The sequence below is a fragment of the Paralichthys olivaceus genome, chromosome 15 (genome assembly GCF_024713975.1).
Source record: "Paralichthys olivaceus isolate ysfri-2021 chromosome 15, ASM2471397v2, whole genome shotgun sequence".
Taxonomy (NCBI): Eukaryota; Metazoa; Chordata; class Actinopteri; order Pleuronectiformes; family Paralichthyidae; genus Paralichthys; species Paralichthys olivaceus.
The window spans coordinates 1,003,832-1,015,000 of NC_091107.1; the positions used below are offsets into that span (position 1 = coordinate 1,003,832).

Genomic DNA, 11,169 nt, shown 5'->3' on the forward strand with positions numbered 1-11,169 from the left:
ATTTGAAAACCGAGCCGACGTGGAACCATCAAGAGGATCGACGCCTGTGTGAATCAACAACTAAAGTTTTAAACGATCTGAAACGACCATATCCACGTGTCCGAGTTGTCTGAAGGTCTGAGGTCTGGTTGTTGTCAACTATTTACATTAATGAGACAATCTTGGTTCACGTGACTCCCTCTTTCAGTCCTCAGAGATGAATAGCCATCATGCTAACTCCTTTCGGGTCGGGACGAGGCTGAGTACGGGTGTGAGGGTGGGGTCGGTGGTGTTGCCGGTGATGGCGGATGAGCGCTGAGAGTGATGGAGGAGCCACTCTCCCCGCCGCAGAGTCAGAGTGGGGCGAATGTCCTCTCTGATTAGCGATGCCGCCTGTGAGTGCACTAATGCACCTCGCTATTAGCATGTTTCTCCTGGTTGCCACGGGCAGCGCCGCGCCGCCTCCCCGTTTGACGTGTCAGAACGCATATCAGTCACAGCGCGCCGTGGCCCATGGGCCTCACATCACTAAGAGAGGGAGAACGAGGCTGTGGGTAAGAGCAGTAAGTGCGTCAGGGAGTGTGTTCTTGTCCTTGGTTGAGTTTTATCTCTTTGGAATGAGGATGTTTTCATGGGGCGAGGTTGTCACTTCCTCCAGGGATTCGTTTTGGGTTCAGGGGCCTCGGTTTTCAGGGCTGAGACCGTGTGGGATGGGTTTTTGAAAAATGTAAAGGTTTTAAAAGAGTTTGTGGTTTGTATAACAGAAGGTGGGTGGAAAGGAGAAGGAAGGAGTTGGTAAAACACAGGACTTTTAACAGGGAAACCAGAAGTCAGTCATGTTTCTTTCATTTCATAACCTTTCCACGACATTTACTGCAAGTTGTAACCATAACAACAGTCTTCTAACGTGAAGTACTGATATTAACCCAAACTAAAGGAGAACAGGACGTCAGGATTCAGACAGAGACAGAGAGAGAGAGAGGGAGTCAAACCACATCATCTGGTGAGGAGTGAAGACCAGGCTCTTATACTGCAGCAGGTGATTGGTGGAGATGAGCTGCAGGTGTGCCAGAGACCTGCAGGGAGAAACCACGCCCAGTCTCAAACCTGCCAAACCAATCACACGCAGACTTCTTCAGCCCAAACCTGCCGCACCAATCAGATTACATTCACAGGGAGGAGGGGGCGGGGCAGCCACGGTGCAGAGCACGCCACCAATCACGACACCAAACCGATGCATTCGAAGGTGAAGCCAAGAGTTCCTGACCGACCCAGCACCTTTGAGCCGGACCGGGTTTTATTGGGAAGTATAAACATAACAAATATAAAAATGGGAAACAAAAATGAAATCTGAAAAATACTAAAAGCACCAGGGTGCAACCCACACAGTGAAAATCAGGGTCATGGACCGTGGGATTGTAAAATCATACAGATACTAGAGGCTGCACGTAAACAAAGAACTGGAAAGATCCAAGCTCCTGAAGAGACTCAGGTCTGGAGACCTTTAAAGACTCTGAGGTGGAAGAGACTCCATGAAGAGAAGGACGGACATGATCAGAGTCCGACTGCCTGCAGACTAGATTCAGAAAAGAAAAGTTGGAAAAATGCAATAAAGAAAATCAACTAAAATTGAAGAAGAGTGTCAGATTCCAGAGAAGATAGAGAAGCAAAGAGACAGAAACAGAGACCTCAACACCGGTGAACCTGGCTCGACTGTGGAGCTCAATCAATGATGAATAAATAGATGGAGGGAGAGAGAAGAGGGTAAGCGGAATGAAAAAGATGCCTGAAGGAGGTCGAAGAAAAACTGAGCTGAGCAGGGGAGGATTGATAGAAAGAAAAGAGAGAGAGAGAGATGCCCGAGCGGAGGTGTAGCGTTGGAATGGAAAAGCATGGAAGGCCTCAGATAATGAGCGCAGGGCCGAGGAGCCGGGCGTTCAGCAAGGAGGGTAAAAATCCCCCTTAACTTTTCCCAACATCAGCTCCGACCCACCGCTCCGTCCCTCCCCTCCACCCTCCCTCCCTCCCTCCCTCCCTCCCTCCCATTACGCTCCCATGTTACTTTCTTCTGTAAATCGCCCCGAGGCTAGGCACTCTCCTGGGTGGCTCACCCCCAAGCAGAGCCCTTGTTCCTTGCACGCTGGTAATAATTTGAGCCTGCTGAAAAAGCCGAGGCTTTTAGAGGGATCAACCCGCACACACCCCCTCTCACCCCCTCTCGCGTTCGGGGCATCGGGCCTTTCTCCCACGCCGCTCCCGCTCCACGCGCCTCCACGTGCCATCTCCCCTCCCTGCTCGCCCTTACCCAGCATCCCCTGCACCAGACCGCCTCCTGGTCCTTGCCCTCCTGACCTGCCCCGCGTCCTCCTGCATCACTCCCTAAAGACCTCACGAGGAGACAAAATAAAAGGAAGGAGAGAAACAGGAGGGAGGACGAGGAGACTAAAGAAGAACAGTCACTCTTCTGTGGGTTCATGTATTTTGTACGGACGATAGCATCTCCCTCGTCCAACTTACAGCTGCCAGCTTCCACATGCGGTTTCATGCCTCTTGCCGCTCACAGTCGGCCTCGTCCTCCGTCATGTTTCTTATTTAATCCGGTATCAGCCCTGATCTCCTGCAGCACCAACACTTAGCTCTCAGCTGGAACGGAAATACTACTTTTACTCCAACACTGTGAAATGTTCAGATACGATTTGCAGCCAAAGGTGAAACAAGCCTCATGTTTGCACTTGTGATCGAGATGAAGCTTATTTTACTGACGCTCGTTTTAAATTGTGAACGTGCAGTTTATGTTCTGTAGCGTGTTCACAAGCTTTTCAATCATCCTCCGCTCAGAATCTCAGCTACTGTGAACATCAGCGACATATTTTTACCTAAACTCACAATATTCACCAGTTATTTCAAACTCTGTTGAAACCTGAGTAATTTTAAACAGTGAAAAAAGTTAGAAAAACTGAAAAAAAAGAAAATGTGTTTGAATAATTCCTATTTATTTTCCCCATGGACGATGTGGGAGAGGTTGGGTTGAAACTTTATTTACTTTAAACGAGGCATAAAAAACAAGACTGTGAAAAACCTGAGAGTCAAGTTCAGGATCCGTGCTGCTTCTGCTGCGTCGGGTAACGTGAGTTAATTTGTATTATTTAATAAATTTGGAGTAAGTGTGTGATGAAGCTTTAATTTAAGATGATTAGATCTTGATGAAGTGTTTGGTTTGAATCACATCTGATCTTTTGACAAATGATTAGTTATGTGGTAAACAACTAAACTAAATGAGGTAAATATGTTTTATTATTTGAGCTTTTTAATTTTTAATTTTCTTTATCCACAAGTGTAAGAGATGTGTTTTGTGTCTTTGAATGAAAAGACAGATGAATCTCAGATCTTGTCTTGTCACACTGACGGAGCTGCAGCAGGAAACAGCATCGCAGCCACAACCTCACTTCACCGTCCTGTCCTACAGTTGTGTAACTGGAGGAGGAGGAGGAGGAGGAGGAGGAGGTGAAGAAGGAGACTCACATGACGACATCTCCTGCTGCTCTTGAGTCTCCTCTGTGTTCAACAGCAGCTTTAATAGACGGATCACCCACCATCACTGAGGAGTGTGTGTGTGTGTGTGTGTCATTCACACCTGTATTGATCTCACCTCGGGGGTTGTGATGCGCACACAGAAAAACACAGACCCACCCAAACAGACACACACCTGCATTGACACACAGGTGGCAGGTACAGTGTGCAGCTCTGTCCTGCCATCCACCGCTGGCAGATCTTTTATTTAGCCGCTGCAGCGAGCGGCTCCTCCTCATGAATTATGCAGCCGCGGGCCCCTGTAACAAGCTCCAGGCCGACTCTACACCTTGTGTGTGGCTTAAAATATAGATAAAAGCTGAACAGCCGGCTACAAACATAGTCTTTTTTTCAAGACAGAAGCAGACTGGTGAGCAGAGAGTCCACAGCAATTAGGTGAGACGGTGGTGCTGCGGAGTCGGGCCGCTCGGGATCCGCACAGAAAGGCCCGACTGCTGAGGATGTGGAGGCAGAAACAGAACAGGGCAGAGAGCGAGAGAATAGAGAAAGAGCTCAGCAAAGAGCAGCACTGAACTGAAGCACAACAGGGACGAGCGGCGCAGAGCGATTCACACCAAAGCAATAACAACAACAACTGCCCAAACACTGGCGTCCGTGTTATTAGCTGCAGATGAAGGGCTGCGCCTGTCGACAGGAATCTTTGTGCTCCTTCCTGCTCTTTGAGCATCGCGGCTCTTTGTTTCTGCTGAGATGAGCTTGAAGTCGACTCCCTCCTCTGATTGCGTAACAAAGCTTATGCAACTTCCAAGAAGAGAACAGCGTGTGCAGCTGCTGCTGTTGTTTCCAGACAAAGCATGAAATCATGCTGGATGTTAGAAAACAGTATTTCATGTTTGGCTACATGTGTCAGCATCGATCAGTGAATAAATCTGAACAACAGTTTCATGTCCTCACTCCGTTCTGTAGAAAATGAGTGAGAAGCTTTTTTCTGTTTGTGTTTTTGAAATGACCATCCTCCTGCTCTTCGGTCTCAGCACAGACGAACACGTGACAGATCCTCTGGTATTTGCAGAATCTTCTGTTTCCTCCGATGATCCTCTTCTTCTCACTCGTGTGACAGTGGACTTCAGGTTTGATGACATCACAGCCTCGACCAACAACAAGGTTTGTGTGGTTGAAACCCACTTGGCTGTGATTGAAGTTTTTATATCTTCAAGTTAAATCAGAGCAAAATTTGAGAAAACGCTTCTGTTTCATTGTAATTCTGATTGTTTATGACTTTAAAAATGACGTTTTAAGACTAAACTCATTCTCACACAGTAAATCTCAGCTTCATAATAAAAATAATCCTCATGAACCTGCAGATAAAAAGCTGATTTGTAAATATACGAACAGCAAATGAATGACAAAGCATTTTCACCCATAAAACCCTGAGAACCCTGGTCTCAATAATTGAAAGTAAAAAGTTGACACGAGACGGAATCTTCACGTACGAAACACACGTGCTTATGAATTGTTTAAAATCCTCATATGATCACATACTGTTTGTGACGGTATCCAGATTCTCCGAGCAGGAAATGATGTGAATGGCAGCGTGAATTCAACAGTGAGCATGATATCATACAACAGCCAGTTATCTATTCATGGCTCCATTAATGAATCATAGCCTCCCTAGACTTTATACTCCAGACATGCCCTCTTTGAATATGTCATAAGCTCTTATTCTTTTTTAATGGGCCAGCGAATCACGGCCAAAAACAAATATATAGAAACCCGGCGGAGGAGCGGCAGTGAGGGGAGGGGCTTACAGAGGGTTGTTCCGGCGGATGCGGGGACCCTGTACGAGATGGGTGAGGTCGTACGGTGAGTTTGCAGAAACGAGAGAGAGAGAGAGAGAATGGTGCAGAATAACCTGTCTCTCTCTCTCTCTCTCTCTCCAGGTTTCATTATTTATACTTTATACCCAGAAGAGTCTTTAAACAAGTTGAAGCCTGTTCGCATCGTGTGCCGGGCGGCACCGTGGGAAGCGGCACGGCAGTCATGGACATAAGAGTCTCCACAGAACAAAATGTCAAGTTTCAGCAACTTCTCTTCATTCCTGCTCAGACGATGAAGCTGCTCGTGAGAGAAAACGTGTTTCAGCTTTAAATTTAAACAACTTTAATAAACTCTACATCCTCACGACTCTGTTTTAAAAGACATCACTGCTCTACTGTAGCTCCAGAGATCTCCAACACAGACCCGGAGAACTGTTCATTTACTTTGCAGTGACTTGTGGTACTCGGAGGAGATCAGGGAGATCTGGACTCTCTGGAGCAGAGTGGTTCCTGCAGGCAGCGTGGACCGAAACTTCTCTGAAACTTTTTACGAAGCTTTTCCAAAGAGCCAAAACTCCAACGAGGTTAATAAAGAATAGAAAAAAACTTCATTTTGCAGTTGGAGTCATGCACAATTATTCTCCAGAGACTGAGAAATTGTTTTAGAAAGTGCAGCAGGTCCATCGTCCTCCGCCAGATTCACGTCAAAGTCCCACCACATTATTTTCTGTGAGGACGGAGCTGCTCTCGTCAGGCGTCGCCGCTTCACAGACGCCGATCTCTCATTCGCTGTGATCAGTCTTTAGCTCGGTAATCAACGCCCGGAGTCCGTTCACTGCTCATCTGCTTCAGAAGGATAAATAATGCACAGCTCAGCAATTAAAACACACGGATCTGATGCTGTGTCACTAATTTATTGATTCCCCCTCAGCGCTTCAAGATGACAGGGTTAAATGTCAATCAGATGATCTGAGTCACACTTCAGTTGGAGTTATTCATTCCTCCGGCCGGCAGAAAGAATACAATCTCCCCTCTGATGGGTCGATGTTTTATTAACTGTTATGCTAAGTTGTGTTGGACGGCTTTTAAGGGAGATGCTGAGATCATCTGTGATTAGCTCGCGCCTTGGAGGAGACTTTAAAGTGAATAAGAAAGTGACGACTATTTGATGTTGGCAGCCGCGGCCACTCTGTCGTCACCAGCACGAAGTCTCATGAGAGCGATGGCCTCGCTGCGCGTTGTCCTTTTCTGATCGGTCGTAGCGGAACTGTTGAGTCTGATGTGTTGGGGCGTCTCAGTTTCAGTTTCAGGAGTAAAGGTGAAGACGAAGGTCAGGGAATCCTCCCCGACGACGACGCAGAATAACTTTTCATCAAACTACAAGTGTCAACATTTACTGAGATTTCAGTTGTAAGAATTCAAATATCTGAGGTTTGTGGTCGAGATCGTGATCTTTGGCTGCAGGACGGAGTTGAGAGTTTGATATCGTCAGTCTGAACCCTACTGAAGGTGCATGTGTCCAACAGGAGGACACGTCACCTGACTGATCTTCATGCAGCGATCGGTCGGGTGTGTGGACTTGAGAAGAGTAGATCTGTTTTATTCCTAAACTTTGAAAACATCCCAGACGGTTGTAATGATCAGACCTCAACCCGAAATATAACTTTTCAAACTTTAAATGTTCTGACTTCTGACATGGCTGCACAACAACCTCAAAGGGACGGAAGTAATAAAATGTTTCACCAGGAGCCTCCTCAATAAGATATTATGAGAGAGGACGCATTTATCTGTAACTTCTCGAATGCAGTTTGTTTCTCACCAGGTAAAAGTTCTGTGTTTCTTTAAATGAATGCTGAACGTCTGAAGCTGGATAATTCACAAGAATGTAAAGAAAGAAAGTTTTCTAATGATTAACTGATAAAATACGAGCGTAGAACTAAAAGTATTTGGCTCCTGGACACTTTGCTCATAATCCACAGTTCTTGAAGTGTAAAAATCTAAATGAACGACTTGTTTTATTGTGATTGTGCAGGTTTCCAGGCAGTGACTTCCTGTTGACAGCAGCTGCAGCCTGTCAGCTCAGAGTCGACGCTGACAGTCGGAGTGAAAACACGACCGACGCCTCTTTTATCGCTTTATCCTCTTTTTCCTCTCAGCGGCTCTTCCCTCCTCGTCTCCTCTTCCTTTAGTTTCCCTTCACTCCTGCTGTCCTCCACCTCCTCTTCTCTCGTCTCCTGTCCTCTCCTCTCTCTTTCCTCTCAGCCGTCCGTCTCTGTCACTGTGTGTGAATCTGTGTCGGCATCCAGATTTGTTAAAGGACAGAAAGACATGAGAGACGACGAACGACACAGTACTTCTGTTGTGTTTCTTATTTATTTTCTTGCATTTTAACGTAACAGCAAATAAAAATTCAAAAAAGCAAACCTCAGCAGGGTCCAGATGTGCAGCTTCACCAGGGGGCCCTCAGGGACGCCATCATCCGAGTGTCTGCTGCAGTGACGGGGGCCTGAGCGTGCAGCTCGCCCATGGGGCCCGGCAGACGGACCTGATCAGCAGGCGGCGTCCACTCTGTCGGCAGAGAAAGGCCTGCTGGGACACGAGACAGAGACAGGCATTCTGTGTGTGTGTGTGTGTGTGTGTGTGGACTCTGCCTTCATCACTTCAGTACCACTTGCCCTGCCTCCTCAAACACACACACACACACACACACACACACACACCAGCACAGATGTTGCCGTTGTTGTGAAGCCAGCGAGGCTTCGACCTCCCTGTCAATCACCCCCACCCCCATTTTGCTTTGATTATTTCTCATTTTAAATAGATAAAATTTTAACCGTCCACAGTTTTTCAGGCGTTTTAATGAACTCAAACTTAAAAAACTTAAACTTTAATGACGGAGCTGACTGTTTCTTTCTCCAGGTGAGAAAATGGAATATTCACATTTCACATAATCTTGTAAAAATAAAGTTTTGGTTCAACTAAAAGTAACACTCGAGAAAACATTCCACCTTAAACGTTGCTGATGGCCTTCAGAGTAAGTCAGGAATTCATTTGAATAATTCTCATGTTAACTAGTGAAGGTGAGAATCCAGAAAAACATCTCTTCAACCCTCATTTAGTCTTTTGAAGGTTTCTTTGTTCAAATCTCACTTTATTATATTTATTATCTCACTTCTTAAATCCGATCTTTATAAAAAAGTTTTCATCAAGTGACGTCTAAAGTTTTTATTTTGTGTTTCTTATTTTTCTAATTCTGACTGTTTGTGAGTTTCTCTTGAAAAGTGCTGCACAGATAAGTTATTATTATTATTATTATTATTATTATTAAAGGACAAACACATTGAGACACATGTTGTCCCACGTGATGTCCCACGTGATGTCCCACGTGATGACAGATATAATATGATACCTGTTAGTTGGATGTTTCCAACATCTGCGTAAGTAAATGACATCATTTCATTGCTGAACGACCTCCAAGATCTCAGCTCATCCAGATGTTTTGCTTGTCGCTGCGTGATATTTCAAACTGTTCATAAAGTCACTTTAACATTTGGTCATTTGACAAAAACCCAACAAATCCCCAAACTCACTTTGCCATAAAACGCCCAGAGAGCGACAATGAGACGAAGGATCTGAGTCGTTCTCCACCTCTGAATCACACACTGAATATTCCCGACACTTTAAATTCACCGCACGCCACGAAAACACACACCTGGCCGACCGGAGCAATTTTCAATTTCCATTTTTGATTCCTGACCTCTGATAATTGGCGAGCAGGCTGACTGATGGCTGCCTGAGCGTGCCGCCGGCCTCCTGTCACCTGCAGCATCGCGGGCCCGCCGGTGAATTATTAATGGCTAATATCATTATGTAGGCACTGCTTGTCATAACAATCTAGTCGAGTGGAGGGAAACTCAATCTGCTGCCCCTGCCCCTGCGCAGACAATGCTTCTTAATTATTGATACGGACTAATTGGCTACAGGATTCGTGGGGCACAGTTACTTTTGTTCCCTTCACAGCTCGCTCTGCTCCTTCAAGAAACAATCTTATTAGGAGGCCAGCGCTCCCCGATGCCCCCATGTCAGCAAATTAGCAGGGAGGACGACCCCGCTCGCCCCTCTCTGTCTCTCTCTCTCTATCTACCCCTGGCTTCCTCTCACCTCTTCTTCTCCTCCTTCCTCCTCATCTACCTCTTTTTCCTCTTTTCACTCGGAATTTAAGATTCTCCTCTTCCTCCTCTCGTCACCTCGACATCGGACGGCGGTTAATTAAAACGGGACGGGGAGGCAGACGGCAGGCCCATCGCTATTCGCGGCACATCCTTACAACACCGCAGGCGGGTTTCAGCGAGGACGAGGCGGAGAGAAGATGGAGGTGAGAGAGATGGTGGCGGGGGGTTAATAGAGTTTAATTAGGGTCAGTGTGACGGTGTGAGGCCAACGTCTCTGCTTTCATGTTTTTAACATTCATTACCAGTCGATGTCACATCAGCCGTAATCCTCCCTGTCCCACCCGAGGAACACAGCCCGCTCACACGTCTGTAGATTTTCCTACGTGGGAGCTGAGTCGACACAAACAGCGGTGACACAAACTTTTCAACAAACCGAATCAACAAGTTCCCCAAATTAAAAACCAGAGGAACCAAACCACAGTGTTTTCTGCTCCGACAACAGTCGCTTATTAAAGACGTCGGCACCGTCCAAAGACCGTAAATAACTAGAACGGCCCAAAGTGGAGCTCATTGCTCCGTCAAGGCCCAAACAAATCAAGCTGCACCAAATCACTCACGCTCAGAAAACACCTGCAAGTGGCCTTAACACCTGAACTCAGGTCTGTCATGAGAGATGTTTATTCCAGATCTAAAAATACAAGACTGAGTTGAGAGTTGATGAGCTGTGACAAAAGTGCTTTGAATCAGGAATCGATCTTTTAGGCCCAAAGTTAACAGACGGTTCGCTGCACCGCTCCAGTGCTTCTGTTCATCAGTTGGCCTCGTGCTGAAGTGTCCTTGGGCAAGACACCGGTGTGACCATGTACTACATGTACAAATACACATTTACCATTTGATGGATTCGGGTCAGAGAGGAACATAATACTTTTTACATTCCGGTGAGTTTGATTGTTTGTCTGGAGGATTAAACACCAGATTTACATGAACCTTGATATTATCTTACATTTTGGTGCAGATCCAAAACTTAACATTGTGAGATTTTCAACATTATCAATAATTCATGGATCTTGATGAAATAAATCAGGCACATTTAGAGAGAGTGATTGAATTTAACATTTGAAATTGAAGGATTTATTATTATTATTATTATTGAAAAAGTTTATTTCAGGTAAAATAATGATGTCACCTCTCAGGCTCAGATTAAACTGTGATGACCTCTGACCTCTGCTAATACAAATAAATCATTCAGTTTACTTGTTTCTTTGAGTTGACGATCGAGATGAATCTTTAATCTGAGAGCAAACCTGCAGCGGAGGGATTCAAAGACACACACACACACACACACACACACAGACACACACACACACACACACACACACACACACACACACACACACACACACACACACACATGTTTAGTGAGGCTGCTCAGGTCTGAGGAGAAGAAAGACTTTGTTGTATTGTGTGTGTGTGTGTGTGTGTGTGTGTGTGTGTGTGTGTGTGTGTGTGTGTGTGTGTGTGTGTGTGTGACCACACAGCTTTGAAGTTCAGCGTGTGTGTCTGTAATGTTGTGTGCATTAAAGAATGTGTTAACATTTGTGTGATGTTGTTGTGCGTCTGATATATTCCTGTTGATTTATAGCAAAACAAGCTCATAGATTTCTCTCAGC

General features: G+C 45.7%; 1 long non-coding RNA gene across 1 annotated transcript; it reads left to right on the forward strand.

Moving 5' to 3' along the window:
* Positions 1-4,307: 4,307 nt before the first annotated feature.
* LOC138413818 (uncharacterized) lies at positions 4,308-8,605 on the forward strand. The gene is made up of 3 exons (XR_011246222.1): positions 4,308-4,429; positions 4,583-4,674; positions 7,360-8,605. It is a non-coding gene; the product is annotated as an uncharacterized lncRNA (long non-coding RNA).
* The last annotated feature ends 2,564 nt before the right edge of the window (positions 8,606-11,169 follow it).